Here is a 14,127-nt window from a genome sequence, read left to right as displayed (position 1 = left end):
ACACAGCTAAGACAGGGAATACTTGATCTCATTGCCCTGAGCTATACTATCCTGACCCCCGTCTTCCTCTGTTTGTTAGACAGCACCATCATCCACTCAAACCCTTCTGCTCAAGCTCCAAACCCAGGGGTCTCATCCTTGACTCCTCTCTGTCTCTTCCCTCATCCTAAACCCAGTCCATCACCAAATTAGCTCTACCTCCAAAACCTATCCCAGATGTGTCCTCTTCTCTCCACCTAACCTGCCACCAGCTTACTTCAAGCACTGCCACCCCTCTTTCCTGGACTGTGGCCGCGACTCCCAGGCCATCTTCTTGCCTCTGTTCTTGACGCCCTGGGCCCTAAGCTCCGCTCTGAAATGAGAGTGTTCTTGGAAAATGTACATCGCGTTATAGCACTAACTGACTTGAAATCCTCCAATCATCTCCTATCATATAGACGCAGACGTCTTACACTGGTTTACACAGCCTTACATCCTTTCTGTCTAATCGCACATCATACTGCTTTCCCCGGTGCCCACACTACATCTCCAGACACAGTGACCTTTTCTCCAATATACCCAGGCTCTTCCTGCTCCAGGGCCTTTGCACTGTTACCTCTACCTGCGCTACTATTCTCCCTGATCTTTATGTGGTTGTCCCTTCTTGTAATTTAGATTTTAGCATAAATATCACTTCCTTAATCTGAATTACACGCAATCATTCTGCATTATTGCTCTACTTTAAATCTCTGCATTGTGCTTCTCATTACCTGATAACTATTATTACTGTTTTTGCTCTGGTTGTGTCCAATTCCACTAGAAATAAACTCCATGAGATTAGGGACTTTCTCTTGGTTTTCACTGTATTCCTAGCCTTGGATAGGTTCCTTCTGTTTCTTCATAGTTTAGTGGTCAGCCCATGTTTGCTCACCAGTTGTGCTCAACTGGTTTCTTTTTTTTCTTTTCTTTTTTTTTTTGCGGTACGCAGGCCTCTCACTGTTATGGCCTCTCCCGCTGAGGAGCACAGGCTCCGGACACGCAGGCTCAACAGCCATGGCTCACGGGCCCAGCAGCTCCACGGCATGTGGGATCTTCCCAGACCGGGTCACGAACCCGTGTCCCCTGCATCGGCAGGCGGACTCTCAACCACTGCGCAACCAGGGAAGCCCCTCAACTGGTTTCTTATTGTGGCTAAAATCACGGTGCACAGGCCTGCATTCCTTTCTGGAGATTCTAGGGAAGAAGAACCCATTTCCTGTCTTTTCCAATTTCGGGAGGGCAATAGCCTTTTTTGGCTCATGGCCTACTTCCTCCAATTTTACAGCCAGCATGGAGGGTCAGGTCCTAATCACATGGCATCTCTTTGACCCAGCTGGAAAATGTCCTCTGCTTTTAAGAAGTCATGTAATTAGATCGAACTCACCCAGATAATCCAAGATAATCTCTCCATCTCAAGGTCTTTAACCTTAATCCCATTGGCAAAGTCCCCTTTGCCATGTAAGGTACCCTTTGCAGCTTCCGGGATTACGACATGGACATCTTTGTGGGATCGGGGGCATTATTTGGTCTACTGAACCCTTCAAGCCAGTAAGGCTTCCACACTCTTTTATTGTGCCTATGTGGGTTGTGGAACTTATCAAAGTTCAGGTGGTTTTCAAGTCTACCCTGGCTGTTACTCTCAGCTAGACCATCCTTACTCTTTTCTGCATGTGTGCTCTGTCTCCTGGTCATCCAGGGATATGTGGAGGGTTTATCAAGCTTCTTCAGGGCTGTCTTGCTTACTGAATCACCTTGTGAAATTTCTGGTTAGTTCTCTGGTCTGTTGCTTGTTCCAACCAGGACTCCACTCTCCAGGTGGTAGAACCACTGGGCTTCGCCATATACTTGCCACCAAGATGGCTAGTTTTACCGACAGTGCTGACGGGCATGCGTTTTGGCTTTCTACTTCAAACCAAGTGAGCTGGCTCTGGAAGCAAAGCTGCTGGGCTGTGGGGGAAGATGATAGCTGCTCCAAGCAGGAATGTCACAAACTCCCACCATTTTTACTCAGAGTTTAGAAGTTTTTCATGAATTCATTTGTATGGCTTTGGTTGATTTCCAGGGCCCAGAAATAGTTATTTAGACAACTTTGTTTTTAGTATTATAGTTGCTTTTTGGGAGAGAGGATTTGCTGACCTCCTTATCTGTCATACCAGAAGTCCCACCTTCTGTCTAATTAGAAGGTTTAGTCCATTTATTCAATACATTTAGGGTAATGAACGATGTGGTTGGTTTTAAATCCTCCTTCTTGGTATTTGTTTTCTATTTGTCCCATTGGTGTATTTTCCCTCTCTTACTTCTCTCCTGCCTTCTTTGGGTTAATCATCTATTTTTCAGCAGTCCATTTTAATTTCTCTACTGGCTTTTAAAATATAACTCTATGTATTTTTTGGCATCACTCTAGGCAATACAAGTATCCTAAATTTACCGAGTCTACCTTGAATTAATATTGCATTGGTTCATGTAAAATGTAAGAACCTTACAACAGTAAAATACCACCTGCCTCAACCCATCTCCTGTGCTAGTATTGACTTATACATTAGATACTTATATGTAATTTACCACACAGTAAAATGTTATTAGTTTTTCCTTGTAGACCCAAATTTCCATCTGGTGTCATTTTTCTTCAGCCTAAAGAACAAGAACCTCCTTCAGCATTTCTCATAGTGCAAGTCTGCTGTCAATGAATTCTCTCACATTATGTTCACCTAAAAATAACTTCCTTTCGCTCTAATTTTTGAAGGATATTTTTACTGAATATACAGTTTAGGAGGACTTATTTTTCTTTCTGTATTTTAAAGTCATTGTTCCCGTGTCTTCTTGCCTCTCTTGTTTACTACGAGTAGTCAATCGATATTTGTATTTTTCCTTATTTTTTCTTTGGCTGTGTTTAAGATTTTCTTTTCATCCTTGATTTTCAGCAGTTTGACTATGATGTGTCTAGCTATGGTCCTCTTTGTATTGATCCTGTTTAGGGATTGCTGAATTACTTGGATCTATAAGTTAATTTAAAAAATTGAATTTGGGAAAATACTGGTGATTATGTCTTCAAACATTTTTTTTTCCTGTCTATTCTCTCTTTCCCCTTCTGGGACTTCAATTATATGTATATCAGCCTGCTTAATATCATCCCAGAGGTCACTGGGATTTTGTACATTAAATTTTATTTTTTCTCTATTTCAGTAAGCTTTAAGTTTCAGGTACTGTACTGTAATTTCCTGCCCTACAATTTCTATTTTTAGCATTTTTCATTCTTCCACTGTGATTCCTAGCTTTGCACTCATTATGACCATCTTTTCCCTTAAGTCCTTGGACATATTTACAATAGCTGCTTTAAAGTGCTTGTCTGCTAATTTCAACATCTGGGTCATTTTAGGGTCTGTTTGAATTGATTGCTCCCCCCCCCTTGTTTATGGTTCACATATGTAGTAATTTTTTATTGTATACCGACTACTTTGAATGATACATTATATCGAGTCTATGTTTTGCCATATTCTCTTCTGGGTGTTGATTTTTGTTCTGAAAGGTTAAGTTACTAGTGAATCTCTTCGGTCCTGCCAGTCTTGATTTTATTCTTTTATAGTGTGGGTCTATATCATTTTTGAACTTAACTCTTAAGGCATGATCCTTATTCCTAAGGCCTGGCTTTTTTTTTTTTTCTTCTTTCTTTTTTTTTTTTTTTGAGTTCTTAACTGAATGCCTGAGGTTTCAGCAGGTTTCCTCTACGTTGGCAGCTCTTAGCTTGTCATCAATCTTTGCTCAGCCTTGTAGAGTCTTGCCCTGTGCATACACAGCCCAGCCTGCCACTAAGAACCCTCCATGAGTCTCCACACAGACATCTGGGCTACGTCCTCTGAACAGCTACTTGACCCTACACATTCCAGTTGCTTCAGCTGCCCAGAACTCCCACATCTGCCTTCTTAGCATGGTGAGATTACAGGCCCCTTTGGGCTCCATCTTGATGCACCAAAGCAGGGAATTGTGTGCAGTCCGAGAGCTGGGTGATTGTGGGCTTGCCTCTCAAGGATTATAGTTGTGTGTTGCCTCTTGTATAATGCCTCAAAACATTTGACTCATAAATTTTGCCCAACTTTATCATTGTTTTCAGCAGGGGGGACAAGGTGGAAAAATCTCACTCCATCTTTAAACTAGTTTAATTATTACAGAAAGGTTAAAGTTCCTTTTATAATATCCAGGTATCCCAGTGCTTAGAACAGTGCCTTAAACAAATATTTACTGAACGAATTAATCAATTGCAAAAAGTAAAAATATCATAGGACTTAAGTGGCAAAGAAAAAGTATTTCTTCCTTTATCACCCTAGTTCTTTCCCTCTGTTTTATCTCCTGTTAATGTTTTCTTGTATATTCCTCCAGAGTTTTTCTATGTATGTAAGATTACATGTGTGTACAGAATATTGTTTTCTCTCCTAAATAAATGAGGTCATTAAGCTATTCAGTGGTTTGTCTTTTATTTTTGTTTTCTATAAAAGTATATATCTTGAACACCTTTCCATACCAGCACATACAGACTTTCTCATTCATTTTAAAAGCTGTGTCATTTTCTGTAGCATAGATATATCATAATTTAGTTCATCAGTTCCCAGTTGATCTATCTTTCTATCTTAAGCCTTCTCTAGATAAGAAAACAAAAGCTCACCTGACAAGCAGGCACATCTCTGGACACTCCTCTGATCGAATTTAACCTCCTTTATCCTGTGGAGCTACTGTGAAGCAGGGCTCACACATTTAGAAGTGTTTCTGTCCCCATGTGCAAATGACGGCCACATACGGTAGATGGTAGATGGAGGCGGGTGGCGGAGAGGAGCAGAGAATGTTCTGGGCGGGGGGCACTGGAGAGAATGAGAGAGAGAGAACAAGAGGTGCTTTCTGGCTTAGGGTGGTGGTGGTCAGGGAAGGCTTCATGGAGTTGGTGTCATTAGGATTAGATCAGATATGGAGGTGGGGTCTTTTGAAAAAGGCTGCTCCAGCTGAAGAGAACGGTGTGGGCACAGGCACAGACAAGGACCCGGATGGGGAAGAGAAGTAGACCTGAGCATCATGCAAGGTGAGGGAAACAGGGAAAGAAAGCTGGGGAAACAGTTAGGACCAGGGGGCAGCGATATTAAGTGCCAGGCCCAGGAACTGAGCAGGGACGGAGAACTTTCATGAAATTTCTGCTTGGGAAGGGTTTGTTATAAGGCTCAGAGGACTGGATTGGTAGACTAGGGGCACTTGCTAGAGGAAAGTCTCTTATAGTAAGAGCAAACTTCCACAAATTTGTTGTTGAAACTCCCCCCGTTTTCCTCTCACTTTTGTTATCTGGGTCCATTTCCCTCCTCTGTTTGTCCCCAGTTCCCTGCTCTGCGGTGTCTGGGCTGAGGCGACCGTGGGCCCACACCGCCTCCCTGTGTTGGGTTTGTGCATTGCATGCAGCACAGCTGCTCCCCCAGGGCTGAAGGGGATGGAGAGGTCAGGGTGTCAGTCGTGTCCCATGATGCTCATCACCATCACTCACTAAGTTTTTCAGTTGGGAGACTGATTTCATTAGCAACGACATCAGGACGAGCACTTATGTTCCTTTCCGTACACAGAGTCACCATGAGGGGAGGGGACAGGTCTACCTGGAGGACCTGCCTCTACCAGCCTCCTGGGCTCTAGGCGAGGGGTGGAGACCTCTGCCTGTTCCCGTTGGCATCCTGTCCCCATGGCATGGTACACCTTAGGATATGCTTACCTCTTTGACCAAGGGGAGTGATATTTTTTCTCTCTTCTTTGATCTTCATATTCTTTTCTAATTACAATGAGAATCTCTGAATTCATTTCTGGGTCCTTGGGAGGACTTCCTATGAGAAGAACAAGACAACAAAGGTAGGTTCAAAGCCATCCCTAGCACAGAGGGGTAGCTGTCCCTAACAGTCAGAGCTCCCTCACTGCCCGAGATATCAAGTTCAATATCTTCAGCTGGACTTCCAGGCCCATCAAGATCTAGCTGTACCTTGCTTTTGAGCCTCAGCTCTTGACACTTCCCTTCTGTGTATCACATTTCAATCCAAATCCCTGCACATGTTCCCTCTGCCTGGGATACTCTTTGTCCAATCTTTATCCTGGCCCGTGTCATCCTCCTGGAGAGCTCCTATATACCCACCAGACTCAGATCAAATATACCTCTGCAAGTCTTTCCTGAGCCTGAAGTCAGCACCTTCCCTGGAGTTCAATGATTTGTACGTATCTCATTTCAGTCTTCTTAATGTCTAATAACAGTGACCTGGCATAGTGTAGGTACCCAGCGCATATTTGTAGGTGATGCATAAATGGTCCCAGGTCTGGGAGGTGGCTAAGATGATGGATAGATAGTGACTTGAAGAGGCAAAAGTTTAGAGAGAAGGAAACAGAATAAGAGTAGGTTCGTGAAGGGCACTTAAACCCTGAATGTACCCTCAGCCAACACCAAGGAAGAGAGTTGACACTCCTTTCCCTCTGGATGTGAAAGTGGGTTTCCTTCTTTCTCCAGGGTCTCCTTGTCAATTTCCCCCTTAGTTCACACCCACGTCTTCACTAACTCTGCCTACTTCCCACCCCCAACTTGGGATTGACCTTGGGAGCCAAGTGCCCTGGATCACATTGAGCCCTTGAGTACTTTCTCCTGGAGGCCCAAAGGCCAGGTTCAAATCCAGGATCCACAATTTATTTATTGGCCTGGCGTCTTAGGCAAACTCCTTCATCTCTTGGAACCTCAGTTTCCTTGACTGTAAAATCAATTCAGTGATGTTGATTTTCTCTGTGTGCCTCAAAAACCTGGTGTGAAAAATCATACTTGATAATGGATATGAAATTGCTTCCTGAAATTCTATAGATAATTATTATTGTAACAGTAACTGATAAAAATAAGTGCACGGAATATGCTATTCCCTGCCTTCTTCCCTGAAAGCTGAGGCCAAAAGAATGGTAGAATATAGGGAGAGACAAATATGTTGAATGAATCTGAAGAAACCAAGCAAATCTTTAAAACTTTTAATCCTCCCTTAACAGGAATCAGAGTGGATTAGACTCTGAATCCTTGCAGCTCCTGTATCTCATGCCACCCCTGGAGGCAGTGTTGCCTAAAGGTTAAGAGTATGGGGTTTGGTGTCACATGATTTGGGTTCAAATCCCATCTCTGCCAACTGGGTAGAGTTACTTAAGTGATAGCTTAGTCTGTTTGTGCCTCAGTCTTTTTAGTAAAATGGGAATGATTTTAATAATGGTACTTATCTGTTTGTCTTGTTGCAACTAGATGCCGTGATCCCTGTAAAGCACTCCGCACAGTGGCTGGCGTACAGTAAATGTCAGCTTTGATAATTTCCTGTTAGCTTCCTGCTCATGGGGGTTGACGGTTTTGCGTCTGCTCTCACCTTGAATAAAGGGACGAGGCTCAGTAATGACCAGGCAGAGAGCAAGGGAAAAAAATCTAATGAGACACTGGCTAGTAACTGAAGATAGAAAGGATCTTAGCAACTCTCTAGTCCAATTCCCTCATTTAAAAAATGGTAAAACTGAAGCCCAGGGAGGAAATAAATATTTCTCCCAAGATTATATAAGCAGTTCAGTTCAGTGTATTGACTATTTTCTCGTGCCTATTATACTCCAAGCATCATCTGCATTTCTGTGGATAAAGCAGATCAATAAGAAACAGCTCTTGCCTTTGCACAACTTTCCCCAAAGTGTGTAACATGCAAAATAAAGTTATCATGGTCAGAACGGAACCCAGAAAATGCTGGATTAAATAAAATGAAACAGGTTTTTTTGGTTTTTCCTTTGTGCTTTGCCCATCTCTGAGAGGGAGTTTTCCATATGCAGCATAGGACAGAAGTTATTTTTTTTTTCCTCTTGAGTCTATCTTTGGGATTTGTGCCCTGTGGCACACCTATGAAAAATGTGACTTTAGCTAGAAGTTCACAGAGGGTGGGGATATATGAAAATGGATTTATAAGAAGTTCATTGGTGATGAGGCCGAGACGGGATGCAGACTAGTGCTCAGGGGACCTACCCTGAGGGCATAGAGCCCTCTCGCCTCTGTCTTGTGCTTTTACATAGATCAAATCTCCTTCTGAGGAACACTTGAGAGCAGTCTCAATCAATGTCCAAGAGCACACACTTCAGGAACAGCAGGCTTGTAACTAAGGTGTTGAAGGAAGAAGAAACATCAAGAAGACAACGAGATTGAGGCAATGACCAGGGCAGGATAAGGATGCTAGCTACCACTGACGCAATGCCTGCCACGTACCCAGCCTCCTTTTACTTGTTCATTACCCACATTCACATATTCCATTCTCATATCAACCCTTTGAGGTCAGTACTATTAATACCCCATTGTACAGATGAGGAAACAGGCACAAGTGGTACATACATTGACTTGCTCAGGGTCATCTAGCAAATGAGTAGAGGACCTGAAGTTCAAATCTAAGCAATTGGCTCCAGTCTGGGCTTGGAACCAAGATAGGGGGAGGGGTTGCTTTGGCTGTCATATGTATTTCTCCTTGCCTGCATCCTATGGACAGATGTAGGATTAGTTATCCAGGAAGTGGATCCTGTTTTGATCTGCTGTGTGGTCACAAGTATTGGGGTGGGGGGATTCAGCTGGGAATAGGCATCCTTTCTGCTTGTGTCTACCCTTCTCCATTCCGAGGATTTGCTCAGATATCACCTTCTCTATGTTTACTGCCTTCTCTATGCTCAGTATTTTGCTAACGCTTGCCTGGGGCACTTGCTGTGTGTACCTTGTTTCCAAGTTACAGGCACAGGTCTACTGATGCCCCCTAGACAAGTCATAGCTGCTTGAAGGCAGAGGCAAGTTCTTATTCCTATGCGCAGATTGCCCATCTCAGGGCTTTGCTCAGTCATTATTGTTAAATGAATAAAAGAATGAATTCAGAACCATTGAAGGGAACCTAAAAAACTCCCTGAAAAGTGGAAATACCACACGTGGAGTCATTTAGTGCTGTTCCCTAAATACTTCCATCTTCCAGGCATTGATGGAAATGGCATTCCTTCACTTTCTTTGAAATTATAGATGGCCATATAATCTTTGAGAAATGAAATGTGAGCAGAAAGGGTATGAGTGTTACCTCTGGGGAAGAGATTTAAAAGTCAGTGTACAGTTCATCACATTCTTTCTCCGTCATTATGATGGCAGTGTTTCAGGTGGTGACGGCTCCACCAGCCTTAGTGTGGGAGTGGCTTGGAGAAGAGGCCCCAGACGACCCCCATGGACTTGTAGCACAGGTGAACAAGGAACATTTGTGATTTTAAGCTACAGGATTTTTTTTTGGGGGGGGGGCGGGGGGGTGTGATGAATATGTTTATTACCAATTGTAGTGATGATTTCAAGGGAGTATACATATGTATAAAAAGTTATCAAGTTGTACATTTTAAATACATGCAGTTTATTGTATATAAATTATATTCTGAAAAAGCTGTTAAAAAAAGAAAATATTCAAATCCATATTTATTTTGAGGGCTCAAAAAAAGGAAAACGTCTTAAATTACCCTAGATGCTATATTTTTATTCTAAGCAAGTATTTAAATATTTTCTTCATGTAACATTGCTTATTTTTTTATGTCTTTTGATGAGCAGGATTTAGTTTCTGACTCGAAAGATCAATAAAGAGAATTATTCTAGCTCTTTTCAGGGAAAGATTACTGTATTTTTAGTTCAAAATTACCTTCAGGGAACCAGGAGTAACCTATCCTGTGACACCTTACACACACTGATAGAGAAGCTGATCTGATAGACATCAAAAACAGGAGCTATCGTGTTGGATGAAGATTGCCACTAGCATGATCTACTCAGGGAAAAATACCCTTTCATAAGGTGTGGGGATTTTAATGCTCTTACAGCATAACCTAGCTCATCCTGACTGATGTACCATGGGAGATCTTATGGGGATGATTCTGAAAATGAACATCACTGTTGCCAAGCATGAGCAGAGGGCAGAGAGGAAATGGGATCTTGAATTAGAGGCAAAGCTCCGCTATTATCAGTTCAGAATCCAATCTGAAGAATGGCGGAGGGGTAGAAATGGAACCATACGTACTGACAGCCAGGGAGATGCTAACTGGAACTGGAAGGGCTATTTAGTCTCTGCACCGTGGTTAGGGAGGTGGTGAGGAACAAGGCTTGTGGATGACATGTGAAGGGATGGGTGGGTGGTGGGGTGCAGAGGTCATAAGGTGATGCATGTTCTATTCTGTTCATTTAGTGCTTCTCAAATTTTGAATTAATTGCCATTATTTAAAAGTCCAGATTTTTGACTTCTCTGGAAAAAGCAGAAAATCTGGGTGATGTAGTATAAGTATGTAGTATGAAACTTTCTTAAGACACAGTGTATATGCTGTAGGTCCCTACTGTCTGTGGCCATACTTGCTTCATTCATTTCTGTACTTGCCCGATCCCTGGAACCATTAGAATTGGAGATCCCTGTATGATTTGGACTTGGGAACCTAATTTCAACCTATGTTATATCTATTAAATGTTATTAGAGGCAAAACAGTCCACTTCCATCTCTGGATGGCAGCTGCTCTTGCCAGCACTAAGGCAAGATTGTCTTAGGATCAGTTTCAGTGCCTAAAAGAACAAAGACGTGCAAACCCTTTACATATTTTGCTGAGAAGAAGACAAAATGATTCTGGGTTGAGACTCAAGATAGAGGCATTGAAACCAGGAGCTTTTAAAAGAGAAAATGGCTTTGGGCAGAGGAGATTGGGTGGTCTTTGATTCTGGCTCTGTTTGCCAACTAGCCACGGCCACTCTCCCTTTCTGTAAATGAGCTCGATTGAGAGAAGGTGAGGGTGAGGTCTCGGCAAGGGAAAGTGGAAAGTGAGCAGAGTGAGGACTGTGGAGAGGTCTGAGCCCGGAGGAGAAAGTTATATTAAGGCTTCAGAGAAACTTTGGCGAAATTGTTTCGGCTCAGCAGATGAAAGAAGAGGTGGAACAAACACGGGCAAACAAAGGCAGTAGAGGAAACCCAGGCGGGCTCAGGAGATAAGTCAGGGGAAGAAGACAAAAGGCAGCTAAATTTAAACAGTAGAGAAAAGATGCCTCAGCAGGGCCAGGAGCGTCTATAAATATCTGGAAGGCAACAGGCTCCAGAAAGAAAGGAAGAATTATTCACTGTCTTCCCAGATGTAGGACAGAGACAGAGGCCAGAAGGAAGCCGGGACGGCGTCAGGCTGCTGGACGCGGGGGAATAAAGCAGTGTTTGTGCTGCACTAGGAACTGGGCAGTGAGTGGGGACTCTGGCTCCTGAGCGGCTGCTCAGACTGGGATCTCTTCCAGGCCTCCCAAGGCTGCCTGGCCTGGGGCCCTACAGAGACAACTAGTCCCTAGCACAGCTGCATCTCTGCTGACACAGAGGAGCCCTGTAGGAGCAAAGGAGTACACTTGGCTCTAGGGGCCGAGATGGACTGGTGGCCTTCGAAGTCCCTTCCCTTCTCTAGCTCCTGTTTTCCTCTTTGTAAAGTGGGGGAAATTGCTGGTAATCTACCAGGGATAGTCTGAGGATCAAATGAGCCTTTGTGTGTGAAAGGACTTTGGAAGCCCTAAAGCCTGTGACAGTTGGAAGATGTTCGCTCTGCCTGATAACCACCGGCCTGCGTTTTCCCAGGCCCCGTGGATAAGCTGGTCAGGGACATTGTTAAGGGGTAGGGAGTTTCTCCCCTTCCAGTTTCTCTCCATCTCTCCCTCCCTTACTTTCATGATCCCTTATGTTCCCTCTTCAAACATTCCTTGATGCACTGGCACCACCTGGGGCCCTGGAGATATGCCTCAGAGCAAAGCAGAGTCCCTGTCTTTAAGGAGTTAATGATTCAACAGGAAAAGGAGGACATGAACCCAGATAACTTCCTTCTGGTGCAACAGTGCCACAGCAGAGGCAAGGGCTTAGCTGCAGGTGACCAAGGAAGAGAGGTGAGGTCCAGGCAGGAGGAACAGCATGTAGCCATGTGCAGAAATGGGAACAGCACACCGTGCGTTAGGGCACCACAGACAGTTCAATGAGGGCTGTAGCATGGGCTGTGTCTCCTGCAGAAAGGTTTGAGATGAGGCTGGAGGGGGACCCAGGGCTGTGCTGTGCAGGGTCTCTCAGGCTGGGCCAACGATGCTTATTCTGTCAATAGAGGGGATTCTCTGAAGGGTTTGGAGCCGGGAGTGCTGGGACGCCCTTTCCATTTTAGAAAGCTCTCTCTGTAGTCAGTGTGGGTGATGGACTGAGGTCCGTGGTCTGAGCTGAGCACTGCCCCACTCCTGATATGCATTTGCCAGGGGCGATTTGAGAAACCTGAGTCACCAGCACTCATGGAGAGAGGGAAAGGGTCACTCCTGGGGCTGAGCTGAGACTGATGAGTGAAAGTGCTCATTAGCAGAGGGCAGGTGTCCAGGAAATTGCTGAGATCGTGCTTCCTTGCTTAGGCTGGAGATAATATACCACTCCCATCCCATATTTCTCCTTGGAGGAAACACCACCCTGGGGCCCAGTTTCCATAACCCGGGAGCAGGACCAAGTGCCTTCTCTAGCTCCTTTCTCCTGCCTGTTGGCATTTCTGTTTGAGAAATGAAGGGAGTGAGCTTGGTAGAATAATGTCATCCTTAACATTCCCCAAATAAGATGATCCTGTTGCATCTGCATTTCAGAATCTTCCTGGAACTCTTCCATCTTTGCCTCTGCCTCGCCTACCTTCCCTGTGCTTATAGTTCACCCCTTTCATCTTCTCCGATTCCCTGACGATATGGTGTTCTCTTGTTCACTCTCTTTCTCTCTGAATACAGAGCCTGCATATGAGCTGAGATTGGTTCCAACTGCTCTGCTTCTCAGAGAATTCCCTGGTTGTTTGCTTCAGGAGCTTGAAATAAAAACCCTGATGTTAATCTGAGGATGACACCAGCTCCCTATGCAGTGTAGGGCTTGTGAGGAAGTGCACTGGTGTAGCCAGGCCCCGGAAGGGCTGAGAGCATCACCTACGCTGGGTGTAGGCCACCCGGTCTTGTAACAGACTCACCCAAAACAAACAAACAAACAAACAAACACACTCCCCAGATAGAGAATTTCATGGTGGGAGAAGGCTTTAAAGATCACGTGTAGTAGACATATTTGGAGGGCACACCCAGCTTCCACAATCTAACCTGAGAACAGTCCTCTGCCTTGCCATCCCCCATCCCACACATGCAGAAATGGACTCAAGTAGTGATCCTTTTATTGCATATTCTTGCTGCTCCAGCCGCAGCTGATTGGGCAAGGGGTGGACACGTGCCTCAGGAAAACCCACCCAGAGGCTGAGCTGGTCCAATCAGACCATCTCCAAAAAATCCAGAATTGGGTTACAGAGAGAATTGTTTAGCTTGCTGTGGGTCTTGTGCTTCTCAGACCATGCAGAAATGAGGTCTGAGGGGGCCATGCTGGGTCATCATGGGACATGTGCGAGCAGGACAGAGAAAGTTTATTTGCAGAGAGAATGGATTAGAAACAAATTGAAGGACCATGTAATTAGAGAGAGTAAAACAGAGAGGGAGAGAAAGAAAGAGAGGGAGAGAGAGAGAAGGATGGAGAACTTACTTTGGCTCTCGAGTGACTTTGTGTCTTTGGTGTTCCTGCCCTTGTCTCTGTAAGATACTGCTATTCTTCCAGTAAACTCCTTTTGTTTAAGTTAGTTTGGATGAGTTCTTTGTAACCAAATGATTGGTCAACTAGTCTTGTTCCTCCACAGTCAAGAAAAGTTGCAAGTAAAAATTTCCAGACCTCTTATTTTTTTTTGGAAACTGAGAAAGATTCCATCATGAGCTTTCTTTTTTTTAACCCTTTCCATATCTCATACCCTCTGGTTAGGAAGTCCTTATTGAGGTCCAGTCTAAATGTCTTTTGTTACATTTCAAGGCTGATTACTTTTGTTCTATGATAGGTCATTTTTTCTTTTTATTCTGTTCTCTTTTCCTTACAGTAACTTATGCATAGTAGATGTTTGTACATATATTTTCCTACTGAATGGAGAAAAATTCCTTAACAACCCCCAAGATTCAGCTGAAGAAAAAAGAGAGAGAGGGAGAACCATATTTCTTAGGATACTGCAAAATTCTCCAAA

This window comes from Mesoplodon bidens, assembly GCF_964165515.1.
Source record: "Mesoplodon bidens genome assembly, chromosome: 7".
NCBI classification, from domain to species: domain Eukaryota; kingdom Metazoa; phylum Chordata; class Mammalia; order Artiodactyla; family Ziphiidae; genus Mesoplodon; species Mesoplodon bidens.
Note: the sequence above shows the minus strand (reverse complement) of the source record.